Source organism: Cimex lectularius, unplaced genomic scaffold, assembly GCF_000648675.2.
Source record: "Cimex lectularius strain Harlan isolate CLEC.00 unplaced genomic scaffold, Clec_2.1 scaffold181, whole genome shotgun sequence".
NCBI classification, from domain to species: domain Eukaryota; kingdom Metazoa; phylum Arthropoda; class Insecta; order Hemiptera; family Cimicidae; genus Cimex; species Cimex lectularius.
This window is the reverse complement of record NW_019392752.1, coordinates 858,977-878,100: the sequence shown is the minus strand read 5'-3', so window position 1 is coordinate 878,100 and position 19,124 is coordinate 858,977. Positions and strand designations below refer to the sequence as shown.

Below are 19,124 nucleotides of genomic sequence, written 5' to 3'. Positions count from 1 at the left end.
ACGGAGAATTTTAGATTGGATTGATTGGAGACGCTGGGAATTGGAATCCTTGCTTGAGCCCCACACTTCACAACCGTAGGCCCAGAGAGGTCTAATCATTGTCTTGTAAATTAAAAGTTTATTTTCAAGGTCTAATTTTGATCGTGAGTCGAGTAGTCTTTTTAACAATTTATAACGTCGGTTTGTTTGCTGTCTTTTCAGTCTTGTATGGGGATTCCAAGTCAGTCGTTTATCCATGAAAAGTCCAAGATAACGCACAAGGTCAGTGGTAGGCAATGGAATTCCATTTATACTCACCGCAGGACAGACATTTTTACGTAAGGTAAAATTGATCTTTGTGCTTTTTGTTAGGTTTACCTTTATTCTCCACTTTGTGAACCATATTGTTAATTCATTCAGGTGTTGTTGTAAGTGTTGAGTGTTAATTGAGGGGTCCGAATTGCGAGTAAGAATCGCTGTATCATCAGCGAATGTGGGTGTCGAAATGTTAACGTGTGTAGGAATATCTGCAGTGTATATGGAAAATAGAAAAGGGCCAAGTATGCTTCCCTGAGGAACACCCGCCCTTATGCGTATATAAGGTGAGAATTCAGTTCCCTGACGGACTCGACAAAATCGATCTGTCAGATAAGATCTCAGTATAAGATAATACGTATGAGGGAGGATGTTCCTCAGTTTCCAAAACAAGCCCGAGTGCCAGACTCGATCGAAGGCCTGTTCTAAATCAAGAAAGACACCCAAGCAATGCTGTTTTTGTTCGAGGGATGAGGCTATATTGTCAGCAACACGATGTAATTGTTGAGTTGTCGAGTGAAATGTGCGGAACCCAAACTGATGATCTGGAATAATAATTTTCAATTATTGGCAGTAATCGTCGGAGAAGTAGTTTTTCTAGTACTTTGGCAAGGATAGAAAGGAGACTAATGGGTCGATAGGAATTTGGAAGATCAGAAGGTTTATTGGGCTTATGAATCATTTTAATTATAGAGAACTTCCATTGCAATGGAAAATATGTGGTCCTGAGTACAGCGTTGTATAAGTATGTTAAGAATAGTAAGCCTTTGTGGGGCAAATTTTGTAATATTTGTTTTGCAATTAGATCATAATCTGGAGCTTTTCGTGAAGGTAGTTGTTTAATAGTGTGTCGTATGTCTGATGGAGTAAATCCTTTAGGAGGATAAGAGAGTTGCAAGGGGACATTCAAGTCGTGTTCAATGTTAAGCTGATGGTCATGATGAAGTATGTCATGGTGTGAAAAATGAAAAATGAAATTATTTTTAAGAAACAACCTCGTTTTCTCCAAAAATCGTAAAAAATTCCATGAGGTCAAATCAAAAAACAATTTTCATATCAATGTTAATAAAGCGAAACTAAAGGCCTATGAAACCGTTTCGATTCGAAAATACCCTCGAAATTACAAATAGTAGTTAATGTTTAGTGGGTGTTTTTTCCGACTATAAATAACCCATTAGATTGAATTGCGACGTAAAAAATTGTTTATTTTGTCTGTTTGGTTGCTCAAAGCCCGCCGTGCTTCTTTGCTCGTAAGTTGAAATTAGTGGTGCTTTGGCAGTCGACTCGGTAACCTGAAACATTGAGATATTTTAGGTGTTAAGGCCGACAATACATGTCATGAATAAAACTTAAATAATTCAAAAATACGTAGCAATAAGTGATCTGATTCTACCGAGTTGACTGATGTGAACGTGTAATAAATACACTACAGACAAAAAATTTCACCCACTTGTAATATAATTTGATTTGTATATATTTTTATACATTAATAAAAGTTTCACGTTTTTTAACGTTTAATAATTGAGACTTTGTCTAAAAAAATGATTTTAAAAATTTAAACTGCTAAAAAAAAGACGATGAGATAAAAAATTTTAAATTTTTGTTTTAGATTTGTAATTAATATTTCAATATCACGTATTTCTTCCTCATGCCTAATTACATCTCGAAGACGCCATTGCATACTTTCTACAAGTCTGGAAATGTCTCTATGCTGGAGGTTAGTCCATTCTTCACGAAGAGTCCTTTCAAGTTCGTGGAGTGTATCAGGAACTAATGGACGTGTTCTTAGGTTATCTTCTTTTTAGGTTATCTCATAAATGTTTGATGGGGTTCAAGTCTGGCCTGGCTAAGACTCTGATGTTTTGCTGTTGAAGGTAGGTTTGTATTATGCGAGCGACATATGGACGGACATTTGAATAGAATTGTTTTCATCGAGGGTAGGCAACCTTCTATGGGAGGATGCAGTTTTTCGAAAACGTCTAACGGCGCTTCGCAGTGTTTGAAGAGAAATCAGATGGCTGCAGCCGCAACCTGATGGTACGTCCATCATCAATAAGTGCCACAGCCGGCAAATCCTCAGCACTAAGTGGCATTTTTAAGTTTAAAAATTGAAATTAAGAAAACAAAGATGAAATCTAAACAGTTACAGTTGAATTACAATTCAAATGAAATTGAATAAATATTTTAAATTCCGTAAAATGTAAACATTGAAAAATCCTATATCCTTGTTTTGGAAAAAGAAAGTATGTTTACCTCTAATTGATATTCTCATTTAAAACGAAACTTGTACAAATATTTATTGACAAATCCAATGATACAAATTAAGGGAAGAATTTTCGTTCATCGAGAAATTGAAAAAAATCAATTAGGTGGAATGTTTTGCCTATCAGTGTAACTGCAAGTAGCATTCATAAATGAAAATAATGTATGGAAAAAATCATACACGTACACACCTACGCGTGTAAAACGTTAGAAAAATGTTGCTAGAAGGTAGATTTTACCCATTTTACCCCAGGGAGAAACGTGTAAAGATGGACGGCTTTTTGTAGAGGGATGCCGAGGGTTCAAATATATATTCTATATTACAGGTTGCCCCCTTGAGATCACCCTGTCCCGCAAAGATTCCTAACTTAGACTTATTCAGAATTCACTGCATACATTAACTCCTTTTATTCATTCCCATCAATCACGAAATAAAAAATATGTATAATATAAATAGTATATTGTTTAAATTTAATATTTAACTTCATTTTATGTGTGTACTAGTACATACATCCCGCAATATTTTTCATTATCCTTTCAATGGGTGAATTAAATTATACTTTTTGAAATAGTGTGTAAAATGATACATCCAAATTTTTCAAGTTCATAGTAGTAGCTATACGTGTATACGAATAACGGATTTTATTTCATATATAACTAACTTGGAACAACTAAAAACCGTATGGATTAGTCCATATGTGTTTAGCGGTCATAATTGATCATATTTATAATATTAATTCATTATTCTTTTGATCTAACGTCTTGGTTGAGAAGAAAAAGTTAGTGTCACGAGTGGGATTCGAACCCATGACATTCGGCTCAATACGTAAATAATTATTTGTGGCCTGTGCTTATAAAAATACATATTATAAATATATGGTGTGTTGGAGTTTTTCTGGCGATCACTTCATTGACAATACGGTTTGCACTGTACTACGAGGACACAGGATTATATCCAGCATAAAACATAAATCTATAGATCTTTAACAAATTTTTTCCTTCCCAACGCAACAGCCTTTTGTCAACAAAGTCCAATTGTGTGAAAAAAATGTTTAGATAAATAACTGACTTAAACGCTAATAAGAATTTATATTAATTTTGGTGAAAATTGTAATAATGAAAAGTTTTTACTTAACTATGCCGTTTATTGACAAGGGGCCTGGTTGTTGGATCACGTATTGAACCCAACCAATTTGGATTCCGAAAAAGACATTCAATAATAGACCAAATTCACCGACTAACGGACGTAATACAAAACTCTCTTGGAGGAAAAGATTTGTTCTGCTATCTTCCTTGGTGTCTCATGACGAACAAAGTCTGGAACGAAGGACTCATCAATAAACTAAAAGGGATGCTACCATAGCAGTATGTCGATATTATCAGTTCCTACTTAACTGACAGACTGTTCAGAGTAAAACAAGAAGATCAATATGCAAAATTTAAAACAATAAATACAGGAGTGCCACAAGGTAGCATATTAGGTCCGCTCCTATACTTGTCATACACCAGTGATTTTCCAAAAATAGATGGAGTAAAAATTGCTAAGTTTGCAGATGACACAGTGGTGATATTACTAGGAACGATTATCACCCATTCAACCAAAATCCTCTAAAATGCATGTAATAAGATAAACGAATGGACAAAAAAATGGAAAATCAAGTTAAATCAGCATAAATCAGTTCATCAAATCTTTAGAAACAAAAAAGTGGACCATGTTCCGTCGATCACAATCGATGGAACATCTATACCATACAGCAATTCAGCTAAATATCTGGGAATGATCTTAGATGCCAAGCTGAGGTGGAAAAAACACGAGAAGAAAAAAAGAACAGAAATAGGTTTAATGTATAGACAACTATACTGGTTGATAGGACGTGGCTCCAATCTTGCTATACAAAATAAAATATTACTATATAAACAAGTCATAAAGCCTATGTGGACATATGGTATTCAACTATGGGGTTGTACCAAACACAGCAATATCAAAATCATACAAACACTCCAAAATAAAATCTTACGTAACATGGTCAATGCACCTTGGTACATAAGGAATAAGGACTTACATAGGGATCTTAAAATCACTGAAGTCACGGCGGAAATACAAAGATTTGCCGCCAAACACCAGGCTCGCCTCAGCCAGCACGAGAATGTGGAAGCAACTAAACTCTTACATTACCGAAACACGGTTAGAAGATTAAAAAGAACAAAGCCATATGAACTTGTGTAGTTATAAGTGAATAGTGAAATGTAAATCTTATTGTACCAATGGGTTTATAAGAATGTATATATTTATTTTATAATATTATTGTAAAATTAATGGTTGGTCTTATCAGACCAGTTTTAATAAATAAATTTAATTTAAAAAAATATTGAACCATTTTTTTTAATGATTCTCCACTCCAAAATATCGGACATGTATGCACCTCTCTTGAGAATACGTCCTGGTTTCGCCAAATTTTTTGACGAAAGCTGAAATTTTCCGTTTTTTAATATTGCCATTTCGCCTTTCAACTATGCTCAAATCAACTATGTGAATATTCATTTTACGGCATTTTTTTTACGATGATTGCAATAAAAATATAGTAAAAACTATCAAAATTTACGAATAACCAAAAATTGTTAAATAACTAAATGTTTTACAAGTAAAATAGTTCATAAATTTTGTCCGTGGAACTAATATGAAATTTCCTTTTAGCACCTCCAGAGACCCCTAAATATACATTTTTGCTTAAATTTAAATTATCGATTTTTTTACCCCTAAACTTTTTACGATTTTTTAGAAGTCGTTATACGAATATCTGGTTAAAAAGATTGAACGTCTAACGACTAAAAGGAATTTAACGTCAAACAGACCAAGTGAAAGAAGAGGAACTTAGTTTTGTAATAGGACACGTATTATTAAAATATATACAAAATCTATTTTTTTTTCATAACTTGTTCACTTATCATTCAAAATGGTTCACTAGGTTTTAGAAAAATGAACGAAGCAATCAGAAAATCAACTGAGACCTATTTCCGCGAAAGTCGGTACCTAAGGGTTTTGTAATGATAAATTCACTAGACTCCAATAAATTTGTACGTCAACAGCTTGAGACCACCAACACGAAAGCGGATAACACGATAAATACCATCGCTTCTCGAAGTTCGAGTTTCAAAAATAATCCCAAAAAACGAAAGTAACTCATGAAATATTTAGAAGATATATAGAGAAAATATAATATTGGTTTGTGTGTGGTGATTAGTGACCGTTAATCGATAATTATTCAGAAATCGTGAGATGCGGTCTGGTGTGATGTAGGTTTCAGAAAAACACGCACTCTCAACACGACACGCAAGAATGGCACAATTACACAGAAGACAAACACTTTGAGCCCTGAAGATGATCTTATTAAAGATCGAAACGTTGGCACGATACATGAAATGTTTTTGTGAAACGTACATCATACCAGATCCATCTCACAATTTCTGAATAATAATATTGGTTATTGATTCTACAGTGAAAAATAGAAAAGTTTGTAAATATCAGGTTAAGGCCGTATATTTTGTGAATTGTAGACCTGAAGATAGAGAAAATATATACGCTGAAACCTGTCGGCAATCGAAAAGATCTTTTTATATCACCTTTTTCCCAACTACTGAAGAGCCCTTAAAAAGAATTTCAAGAAATTGATTGACTTTAATCCACACCATCAGTCCAAAACCAATCATAAAATTATAGAAAACGTGGCGTCAACAAGTGCTCAATTTTAAGTCTGATCACTAAGTTATATTTGCTTCTTTTGTAATCAGGTCGAAGAAAAATAAATTTATTGTACCTATTTTAATTACAAATAATTTAGTCAAAACTACTGGAGAAATATTATATGTAAATCATTTTAAAATGTGCTCTTTTTTTCAGTAAATCATCGTTAATCTCCGAAATTTTTTTTTCTTCTTCATTTAATGAAGCAATAAATTGGCTGCTGCGTTGGTATCTTTGTTTTTCAGGATTTGTTGTATTGCAATTGCTTCGAAGATTAAAAAAATAGTTTTATACTTATAGAGCACGTGTAAGTTCAATAAGTCCCCCTTATGGCGTGTTAAAAGTTCTAAGAGCGAAAACCCCAATCAATCCAAGTGGCTGCATTTTAGATTATGTCCCGTAATTCTCCGACTCATACTTTTCCAGCATACTTCCGCCATTTCGGATTCCATTTCCCTTCAATATGGAAATTGGTGTAAGAACGTCGATCCTTCATGCATCGGGCAATGAAATGAAGTGAAATTGGATTTCTGGTTCGAGGCAAGTTTCACTTAACATGTTAAGAAGATCAATCACCAGTTTCAATTAGGGCCTAAGTGATGAGGTTGAGAAACATGGGTATTCAAGGCAAAATGTTTCATGACCCGTATCATAACTTTATAGAAGTCTCGGTAAAAAAAAGTATACAACAAATGTGGCAGATTTAAAAAAATGTAATTTCTCTAATAGGATTTTTTTTGTTTACTTTTATCTGTACATTGAGGAAATTGTGTAGTTATATAAAAATATGAAACTCTCAAACCAGGAGACAGTGGAAAAAGAAACCAACCAGTACTGAAACATTATTTTATTAAATTTCGTGTGTTAAGACTGAAGGTCGCAAGGCCATGGACGATTGTAAGGGTGAGACATTGAGGAACGAGTTAGGGCTAGTGGGTTAGGGTGGATGGATAGTTTAGAGTGGAAATTGAGAAAGCGTGTTCGGATCAGATTCTTCACGAAAGAGATTCTAAGATCTTTATGGATCGTTTGATTGGTGACGTAGAAGTGGGAAGTCGGAGAACTTTAGATTGAAAAGATTGAATACGTTGGAAGTTGGATGTTTCGGCCTAGCCTCACAATTCGACTACGTAAATTTAAAGAAAAGTTCAAACTTACCATTCATAATTCAAACATTTTGGTCGTATTTACTAAATAAATATTAAAAACTATTTAAAAGTAATAACACTGAAATTTTTCGGTAAGATAAAAAAATGCTACCAATTTTACTTTATAAAAATTCGTTTGCACTGTTGAATTACTTAATATTCGTCAAAAAACTTTTGGTGTATACATATAACATTCATTTGCCAAGTGATAATGGAAGTAATATTTATGTCATTATATACTGATTACTGTTCAATTCTAGGTTAATACATTGAAATCAATTCACTAGTTTTCGTGGTCAGCTTGACCACTTTCAATTAATTAAGGTTTTTAGTTGAAAAATGGCAAAAAGGAGGGAAAATTCAAAAGGTGGGTTGAGACGGGAAGTTAGTGTCCGAGTGGATCGAAGTCACGATAGCTCAAGTAGGTCGTGGGTTCGAATCCCGCTCGTGACACTGACTTCTTTATCTCAACTAAAAACCTTAACGTTGAAATCATTTTATTAGAATTAGTAAGCTATAGAAAGGAGTAATATGACGAGGAAAGTGTTTGGCCAAGTGGGTAAGAGTGGAGGTTCAAAGTGGAAATTGTGAAAGCGTGTTCGGATCTAATATTTCACTAATTAGATTTTATGATCTTTATGAATCATTTGATTGGTAAAATAGAAACAGATTTGCAGAATACGCCAGAGAATGTTGGATGGAAAGGATTGGATTTGTTGGATGTTGTAGGACTTGGCGAGCCCCACAATTCGTCTCAATAATTCCAAATCGGTCTGATGAATGTTTTCTAAGCGGTTAGTTTGCCATTTATATTTAGTATTGATTATGCAATTCCCAAATGGTGTCTCAGTAGTACATATCTTTTGATAAGTTCTTGTATTTTTAATCTTGTATCGTTCCATGTAAGCCTGCTATCTAATTGTAAATAGAGCACAAGGTAGCGATATTTTTTGTATTAATAGGATAAGAGTATCGTGAAAAAAATGGACAAAGGGCGACGATGGGAATCGAACCGACGAAAATATATGTGCGTACATAATAATACATAAAATGTATAAATGGGTCGAATTAATTTAGAATATGATAAAACTTTGTAAAATGTTTTACATACTTTAACTTAACTATTTTGTTATTTATTATTTTTACCATTTTTAAACCTTTTCTTAAATTTGTAGGACAATCATTAAATAAATCTATGTGTAGAGTCTTTTCGTATATTTTCTGTATGCTGAATTATATTAATGGGAGAATGGAGATGGTAGTTAGTGAAGAAGTGAGGGACAGTGAGTAATGATAAATTACAAATTTTGAATTTAGAGGCATTGAACCTTATATAAGCAAGTAGGTCAGAAATTTAATAATTTGTAAACAAATTCACAGTCAAACCTTGTTCCTCTTGCCTCTAAAATATCGATGTTTAGAACTGATATTAGGTGTTCATAGTTGCAATCAAAATTGTGGTCCAAAAACGAATTACACTACCTAAGAAAGCGGTGCCGGACCATGTCGTTTCTCTTAATTTGATAGGAGTAGGGGAACACCAGATAACAGAAGAAAGTTTAAGCATTAAGCGAACAAAAGAGGTAAAATGTAGTTTTAATATTTCTATATAGAGTTATAGAGCATATTTTAGATTTATGGTATTGGGTTGTCCGGAAAATAATGCAGGATTTTAAGTTTTCATTAAAAAAAATCTATATAAAATATTCTGTTTACGTTTACAGGATTACTCATTTGTATGAATGTCAACACTTATTAATCCTCTTCCAAATGATATTGTTTGTTTACCTCTGTAGCATTCCGCTACTTGGAAATAATTCAGTCATCCTTATAATGTCAAAGCGAGAATTTCGTACGATTTTCTTTTACGAGTTTAAACTCGGCCGAAGCGGAGCCCAAACGGCTAGAAACATTAACCAAGTCTGGGGCGAGGGTTGTGTTAATGAGTGCACTGTGCAAAGGTGGTTTAAAAAATTTCGGGAGGGAGATTTCAGCCTTGAAGATGAAGAAGGTCGTGGAAGGCCTTCCTCTCTTAATGATGATGTTCTGCGATCAGTGGTGGAAGAAAACCCCAAAACAACTGTTCGAGAACTTGCAGAGCAACTCAAAGTCAGTAAAACGACCGTCGCTGACCACCTCAAGGCGATTGGAAAAGTGAAAAAACTCGAAAATTGGGTTCCACACTCATTAAACGATCGCCAAAAAAATCAGCGCTTTGATGTTTGTGCATCACTTCTTTGTCGAAACAAAAATGACCCATTTCTGGCCAGAATTGTTACATGTGACGAAAAGTGGATTCTCTACGATAACACTAGACGTTCTGGACAGTGGCTCGACAAAGGAGAAGCTCCAATACATTTTCCAAAGCCCCCAACTCATCAAAAAAAGGTAATGGTTACGGTATGGTGGGCTTCATTTGGTTTAATACACTACAGCTTCTTAAATCCTGGCGAAACCATCAATGCTGAATCATACTGTAACCAAATTAATACCATGCATCAGAAATTGGCAGTAATGAAGCCCTCTTTGGTCAATCGGAAAGGGCCCATTTTGTTGCATGACAACGCTCGACCACATGTGTCACGTGTAACGTCACAAAAATTATTGGAGCTTGGCTATGAAACTTTGCCTCACCCACCCTACTCTCCGGACCTCTCGCCTACTGACTACCATTTTTTTAGACACCTGGACCACTACTTACAACACATAATATTCAAAAATCAAACGGAACTGGAAAATGCATTTATTGACTTTATCAATTCTAAAAATTCTGAATTCTACTCAGACGGAATTAATAAGTTACCAACACGTTGGGATTTTGATTAAAGAACATTGCTTTAAAGTAACTAGTTTCTTTTTTTTTGTTTAATACCAAAATCCTGCATTATTTTCCGGACAACCCAATACATAAAGGATAATTGATAGTCAAAGTGTATATATCAACTTTTGTAAAAGTTTAATTACTAATAGAGTAGATGAAGGTTAAGTCAGCAGATGTGGTAAATATAAAAAAGGAAATATGACTGCATTTAGAGATATTAAACAAAATATCATTCAAAGAGCACCATTTGTGAAGAGAGGTAACGTTATCCTGACGTATGACTTGATCAGAACTTGATTTAGAGGCCTTTAATAGTTTAAGATCATCAGGAGAGAGTAGTCATTTTGTATCGGAAAAAGCAGTTGAATGTCGTTAAGAACGAGAAGAAATTAAGTTATTTAAAATCGTGATCGTTTGAAAGAAAATTCGCCAAAATACCACAAAATCATTTACTAATATATTAAAATTTTATTAACAATTCATTATCTAACAACGCATATTACCTTCTGTAGCCTGGTGCAAATTCATAATTAGCCGTCTTTGCAATAAAACTTAAAATTTTAAAAAACTCACTATTTTTCGTGGTCCGCTTGACAATTATCATTCAATTAATTAAGGGTTTTTTTGCATCAAGCCGAAGGTCGTGTGTTCGAATCCCGCTCGTGACACTCACGTTTTTTATCTCAACTAAAAAAAACCTTAACTAATTGAGTTTAAAAAAATATTTTTTCCAGTTAACGGTTTTCTATAAACGTACGAACATACAAGTTTGTCTTCTATAAGCCCAGACTAAACGTTTTCATGAAATACATAATTCATGGAAATAAAATGTGAAGCCTTATGTCTATTCCCCCAGGTTCCATGTATTAAAAAGACCACTGCTGGTTAATTTGGGCTCGTCCATAAAACATTATTTCAAAATACCCGTCTGTCATCTATCAATTCAACCATTTTGGATAGAATATTAAGTCGACGCTTTCAATTGCTTGATCATCCTAGTTCATGGGGGCATGCTTTAATCGAAGGCAGTTCGAAAGTTTTAAAATTAGTTTTGCTTGAAAGGATGGAAAGGAGGTTCACAAACTATACTTTCCTAAAACTTTTAACATACATTTCGCCTTCATCATGATTTAACTATTATTTCCAATTATTAATTTGTCAATAATAATGTACAGGGGCGTCGGTGGCCTCACGGTTTAGGCGTTGACACGGCGCTCATCACTGTAAGGTAAAGGTCCAGGGTTCGAATCCAGGGGCCCTGCATTTGAACCCGACATACTTACAAATGTTTGTTTTTTTTTCTCAAAATCACCGGCACCCCGAGGGTTGATATAACCTATGCTGTTGCGAACCCTCGCAAAAGATAATAATAATAATTAAATTCACTAATTTCGTGGTTCGCTTGACCAATTAATATATTACAATTAATTAAGGTTTTTAGTTGAGATAAAAACCTTAATTAATGTAATATATGAATTGGACAAGCGGACCATGAAATTAGAGAATTTAATGATTGAAAATGAAGTATACTTTACTAAAGCTCTCCGTGGCCATTACATTTGTCGTCGAGAATCCAACCCGATTACACGACATTTGAAAAATGGCAAAAAGGAGGGAAAATTCAAGAGGTGCGGTCGAGATGGGAAGTTGGTGTCCGAGTGGATCGAAGTCACGATAGCTCAAGTGGTAGAGCAGCGGCGTATCAAGCCGAAAATCGTGGGTTCGAATCCCGCTCGTGCCATTGACTTTTTTATCTCAACTAAAAACCTTAATTAATTGTCATAATAATGATAATAATGTACATTTGAAGCCATGTTCAGGTAACTCGTGTTTTATAAGTCTGAAGATTCTGGCTAATTACCAGGTTTGCGTCGAGATCTAATCAACACGAACTCCGTTTATTGTTGATCGATCGTAAATAATTAGTTTTTCAAATTAATCTCTACAATTCTTTCTGCAGAGCAGCCTACTAATTTGTCTGATAGACGACCTGAGATTTTCCTTAACGTGTCACATAACTTCCAAATAAACCTGGCTTTTGTTGTACTTTGCTCGGGTCGAATAAGGCCCGGCGACCGTTTAAACCAATTTCCTATCTTGGCAGTTATTGTAAAACGAATTGGATGCTGTGCGGTAAGATATTTTAGAGCATATTGGTGTTTAGCTCCACACGCTCTCTCATAAAAAACCCCTTTAAAAATATTGGCCCTTTCTCCGTCACAGAAAATAGTTTTCGTGTTTTATGTTTAAAAATATTAATTTTAAAACCTCATAAAGTAATTAAAATTATTCTAAACAATTTACTTTACTCAAAAATCAAATTACAGGAACCACGATATCAAAGTTAAGAATTTGTAGACACTATGCCATATTAAATTATGGACCAATAAAATTAGGTTCTATGAACACCAGCTCAAAATGAAAAATAATCAATAATTCCATGAAAAACAAGGCATGAAAAAATTTTCATCTTTAGGCTAAAATTTGTTTTATAATTATTATCCTCTATATTTTCGCCTTATTACCACAAAAATTCTCCCACGCCTTCCCAAAAAAGGACATCATATTCATTACATACCTATTTAATTCTATTCTTCGTACAACCTGCTTCCCTAAAACAAAAAACCAACACATCGCACTACTTTAATACGCCAATAAGTTTTGAGTAAAATTTTAGAAAAGCCCTATTGAAAAGTATTCATCAATTTGCTTTTCATAAATGTCACTTTCATGTACAATAGTTCCATGGCGTGGTAGACAATTCCTCTATTATTTCAGCCTACTTGAGATGGGAGAGTACTGTTTTGGTGCTTTTCTTGACGTAAACTAATCTATTGATCGATTTGGACCCCGGGCTTGCTGTTGATGCTTAAGGACATCCTTCCTTCCATCTACTAACTCATATTACACAGTTACCTTACTGACCGAATTTTTGAGTCATCGAAGGCCATTCGCGTTCTGCGTATATCTCTAGCCATGTTGGTGTTTTTTCAAGATAGCGTTCTGACTCCCACACTAAACCAGGTGTACACAGCTGACATTACATTACACCCCTACGACATTCACCTAGATTCAAGCTTAACATGGAATCAGCATACACGGCAGAAACTACAAAACGGAAACTCTACAAACTTATAGGATGGAACTCCAAGCTATCAACCAAAAACAAGCTTGCAAACTACTAAACGGTGCCCTCCAAGAATTGTAGGAATATCCAACTTATCCAATCTTTTCAGTCTAAAGTCCTGAAATTAATTATAAATGTTTCATATTATATCTCAAATGCTGCCCACCACAACCACCTTACAATTCCATTTATACAAAAATTAATTTCATAAGACGTCTTAAGAGAAAATAGCCCCGCGACTTTCTTTCTGTGAAGTAGGTAATGAAGTTTCATTAGTGAAGTGGAAGAATAATATCGATTATTGCTTTAAAAACATCCTGAATTCACCTCTTTAAATACAATAAAATCTTTCCCTTCCATAATACTTTATTAATTTATACCTGTCAGATGCCTAAAGTTAAAATGCGTGCCTGCAGCGTACAGTATTTTTTCAATTTATTTCGCATTGAGATTTTGACATAAAAATAAAATTAATTACAACCTCTGCTGTTGCGAAACCTCGTAAAATAAAAAAATAAAACAGTTGTAGTAACTTTACTTCTATTATAAAAGCTATACTAAATAAAATTATCCAACAGTATGATTATATAAATATAAATGTATTTCTTCTTTTCATAATTTATATTGCTCTGAATCAGGCCTCCTGCTAATAAATACAAGTTTTTACTTAAAGAAAGCAGGCGGTTTTATAGAGGTTTTGCTATGATTATTTCAGTTTAGTGTTTAATTTGTATTGTAGAAAACGTAAATTTATAATTTCTATTCTGTTCTATTTGCTTCCCTCAATGTAAATATGTAAATAGTTCTATAGATGCATATGTGTCTGCAATTACACGTTGTAATCAGAAATAGCAGATGGTAATAAATAATAAATAAAGAAGGATTTCAAAATTATATTCCTCTAACTTTTGTTTGGCTTTCACTTTTAACATTTCACATTCCAGCAAGTGTTTCATGCTGTTGACCCCATATCCTCGGCCCATTAACGCAAAACTTTTCTTTTAGTGAAAAATATGGAGCTTGACGTGGCACTTGCATTTGCACATATGTGGCACAAATGGCTACAGTACAACATAAAACCTATCCTTCCCTCCAATTAAACTAACGCATGTGTTTATCAGGCCGTTTCTTTCGGGTGCGACAAATATTACATTAGATCCACTACTGATCTTACGTTGCAGGAGTATCGCAGGGCAGTGTTATTTGTCCAATACACTTTACCTTTTATACCGCAGATACTCAAACTACACATTCTACACTATTTGCATCTTTTTTTAATGAAACAGCAGTACTATACTCTGACTCCGATTCGGCAGTTGCTTCGGAAGATCGCAGGTACATAAATGGAATAAGATAAACGAATGAAAGTGCGGGGGTGTGACATGTCACGTACGTGCACTCGTTAAGAAAGATGAATTACAACATATAAATCCCCTATTCGGTATAAACAGCAACTTGTTTTCTGCAAACGAACGCCAAAATAAATTTTAATTGTATGTAGGATAACTGTTATCCTTATACAGTAGTACAGGGGTTCATGTTCTGTTCCGTGTCGTTTCATTAGAGGAAAACAACGAAAAACGCCTACACTGAACGTTTCGATAAATCATCGGATTTAATGACCGGACCGTAAATTACTTTTTAACCTCCGCACGTCATTTGCACCACTCGGTCATTTATATCTAAAACAATTTGGAATAAAGGCTATTCATTTTTTTATATTCCCTATTTTCATTATGAAATTTCTTTATTCACAACTTAATATAAATATTTTTATAGCCTTTAAATTATAATGCCAGAGCGTCAACAATGACCATATTTCGCTGATTGGTTGAAGCGCCGACCACGTCTGGAGAGGATAGAACCACGATAGTCTCTCTTAGATGTTTCCTGAGGTCGGAATGTTTGATCAGAAGAAATTTGCGGACTTGAGCTATTAACTTGAATTCATCGCTTTCTTAATCTACAGTTTTTGTTGAATTAGCATCATACTTTTTTTCAAGGTCAGTGAGTCTTTTTTTTAATTAATGAATTCGGTTGGTTATTTCTTTCTCTTTTAAAATAATGTGCTGAAGCACGGCAGAGCCGCCATTCTTTTGTTGTTGTTCTTTTTTTATATTTTAATTAAAGCCCTTTTTTATATACAATTTTAATTATATTTTTATTTTTTAATTCCTTTGCCACTATTCTTCGGACGGGGAAAGATCCACAAGAATTAGGTTTTAATTTCGATTGGTTTGTCAGTAACATGCCATAGTCCGTCATGAAATAAATTCTCGCAGAAAATAAAACATTATCTTTCTTACAAGTAATTAATTAATAATTTACACTTGTGCCAATTGCCGCACTTAAATAAATTTGATAGTATGTGTACGTCTAGCCTTCTTTTATAAAAATGAAGAAACTAATCATTAAATTCACTAGTTTTCGTGATCCGCTTGACCAATCAATATATTTCAATTAATTAAGATTTTTAGCTGAGATAAGTGTCAGTGATACGAGAGGGATTCGAACTTGAAGTCACGATAGCTCAAGTGGTAGAGTAGCGGCGTATCTAGTCGAAGGTTGTGGGTTCGAATCCCGCTCGTGTTACTGACTTTTTTATCTGAACTAAAAAACCTTAGTTTATTGAAACTAATCATTGTTAGTCATGATTTTTTTTGTCTGTCTTTTACCGTTAATAATCCTCAGCGACTGTTTTTGTATACTTCAAGGGTATATTGGTTATTAAAGTCATAGTGAACGGTATGATTGGACACGGAAAACATATACAATGTTTTGGAAGATTTTGGATTGCAAAGATTGGTTTTGTTGAGATGACGGGATTTTTATAAATGTTGTAATAAATTGTAAGAAAGGCGGCATTATGCTCATAGGTATAATAGTTACCGCATAGGTAAGGATGATTTCAAAAAGGGTAAGTGTCTGAGGTGAATATTTTTTGTGCTAGACGAGCCACGGTTGACTTTAAAATCTATGTATTAAGAAGGATTTTAGGATCTGTTTGAAAACAGGAAGACTCCCTTAAACGATGAACTAGATTATCGACCTGCTGGATACAAGAAGTCTTTTCAGAGGATCTTCGGAAGAGGTCAAAACAGAGAAAACTTCCTTACGGTTTTCGCCGAGCTTTCGACAGTTTTATATTGTCATCTTCAGGGCTTTAAAACCGTAATAGGAAATTAAATAACATGGTGTTTTGGGCACAGAAGTACATTATGTTTTTTCCGGCACAGCATCTCATATAAGTCTAAAAAACCAATAAAATCCACCTTTTTTAGTTTTTCAGGTACAAGTAATCACAATACGTTTCCCAAATATATATATATACATATACAATTAACTTATTTTAAACTTTGTTTCCCCTCGTCGTAGAGATTTTGTTTTTATCGGTTTTTATTGATTTGATCTGTGTTCCTACTGTATTGTTATTTAAATTTTAAAATAAGTTAATTGTATATGTATATAATATTTGGGAAACGTACTGTGATCACTTGTTCCTGAAAAACAAAACAGGTGGATTTTATTGGTTCTCTGTTTTGACCTCTTCCGAAGATCCTCTGAAAAGACTACTCCCTTAAACGTCCATGAATGTCTTATCAGATAGGAGTTTGCAAAACCAAAACAAACTTTAAATACCAAAAAATATTTTAAAATCTTGACAAAAGAAAGAATGAAAAAAAAGTGAAAAAAAAACACAACGAAACCTTGTAGAAAAAAATTGTATGTAAAACCACTTATATGAACTAATGTTTAAATACTAAAACAAAACTAGTACGTCATTTATAAAATACAAAAAATAAAAATCTATTCCGTTCTAAATTTACCTCTAGCTCTCATTGGCTTCGAACTGAGCAAAAAAACGTAACATTAAGACGGGTAATAGTAGACTAAGTAAGTTAATTACAAAAATATTCGTAATAACAATGAGAAGTAATATTTCAAAAATTTCCCCGATTTTTTTCCGGCCTTGTTTTGTGTTAACCACGTTTGCCGAGCCGGAGCAATTTGTACAGTCCCGGGAGAACGTTTCTAGACTGCCAATCGCAATAATCCGGAGAACAAACAGCCCCCTCCAGAGGGAAAGCGTCCCGGAGAAGGCGAGAGGAAAGTGTTTTCGTACGCTGAGATTCTTGTTCGAAGGACCTGACAGCGTAAACTTTAATCTGCCTCTTTTTCTCTTAACAACGGAAAATGGTGTTCCGGATGGATTATGTACCAACATGAAATAGATTTGTCTAGTGAAATTTCAACAATTACAATAGATCAACTTTATTCAAAAAACGCATTTGATTTTTGATGATCTAATTTATCTTATAACTGAAAATACAACACACATTCCTTTATATTTGCAGATCATTGAAACTGTAAAAAGTAAGTTAAACGCTATCTGATTAAAGACAAAAAATCTCATCTAAACAATAGAAAATGCCCATTTCATGTAAATGAAATTTAATGTAAAGAATTAATTATTTTCTAACAAAGAAGCAAAAAGAAAAACTTTGCGCTGTTGTTTTAGTTTTTCTAATATTTATTAAAAATAAGACCCCCCAGACGAGGCGATATGTGAAAATTGTCATTTCCTTGCCTGGAAAATGAAAGCATGTAAAATGTTACATGTCTATTTTTTTTGCAATTTTAGCCTTTGCTGTGTATAAAAAGACTAAGTATAAAAAAATAAAATTTCTGATTTAGTAACGGATTAATAGATATGACCGTAACATTCAAAGACCCATTTAGATTGAGCAAAACCTCTCTAGCATGATGCCATCAATTTTCAATCTGGGATCCATGTAAGGTAAAATAATCAATAGTGACGAAAGGAAGAAATTTTAAATTTATTAGGTAACACGGTTCGTCTTAGGTCTTTTGAATGGTAAAAAATGGATTAAATTTAATGAAAATCCCATATTAGGAATTCATATTCATATCAATAAAAACTGATGGACAAAGTTAGCACACAACTCAATTTCTTTAGTTTAAAATTAAATCCATTATCTTTCTACTTTAGTTACAGATTATTACGAAATATCGCAGTAAAACTAAACCGTAATTATTAATAATACAGGTTTGTTTACTTTTGTACTGATTAATCTCATTTGTTCAAACATCTTCCATTCTGCTACGCCTAATGATCACTTTTAGTCTTTTTCCTCCAATGACTGCATTTGATATTATTCTTATCTCAATCAATTAATTGACCGCGGTAGCCGAGTGGTTACCATGAGAGACTCTCACGCCGCGGTCGTGGGTTCGATTCCCACTGTCGCCTCTGGCCCTTTTTTCCCGATAACCCCCAATTTCAACACACAAGAATTCGTACTATGGCTAATATGCAAGATCATAAGGCCAAAAAAAAAAAAAAAAAAAAAAAAAAAAAAAAAAAAAAAAAAAAAAAAAAAAAAAAAAAATCAATTAATTATTCTTACTATGTAAGGCATTGGTTTAGATAAAAAAGTCAGTGTCACGAGCGAGATTCGAACCCACGACCATCGGCTAAATACAAATCCTGCTCGTGAAACGGACTTTTTTCGCTCAACCAAGACCTTACATAGTAAGAATAATTAATTGATTGAAAGACGTAACTTGGTCAATTGACCACGAAAACGTAAATGGATTATTCTTATTCTTGAACCTTTTTCAATAACTCCATTCAGGCATTTGTGACAGTATGTGTCAGGGTTATAACATTATTAGCAGAAGGATACAGCCACCGCGAAGTCGCCAGGG

General features: G+C 33.9%; 1 protein-coding gene across 3 annotated transcripts in view; it reads right to left on the bottom strand.

The window, feature by feature from the left end:
* The window catches only part of LOC106667104 (neuropeptide CCHamide-2 receptor-like), a 212,518-nt gene that overhangs the window by 41,675 nt on the left and 151,719 nt on the right, over positions 1-19,124 (bottom strand). Inside the window, exon 1 of one of the 3 annotated variants that reach the window (XM_024227265.1) lies at positions 12,846-12,863. The exons of the other annotated variants lie outside the window; for them this stretch is intronic. The gene's annotated coding sequence lies outside the window, so the exon portion shown is untranslated. Of the gene's footprint in view, positions 1-12,845; positions 12,864-19,124 lie in introns of those variants that run through there. 3 annotated transcript variants of the gene reach the window in all.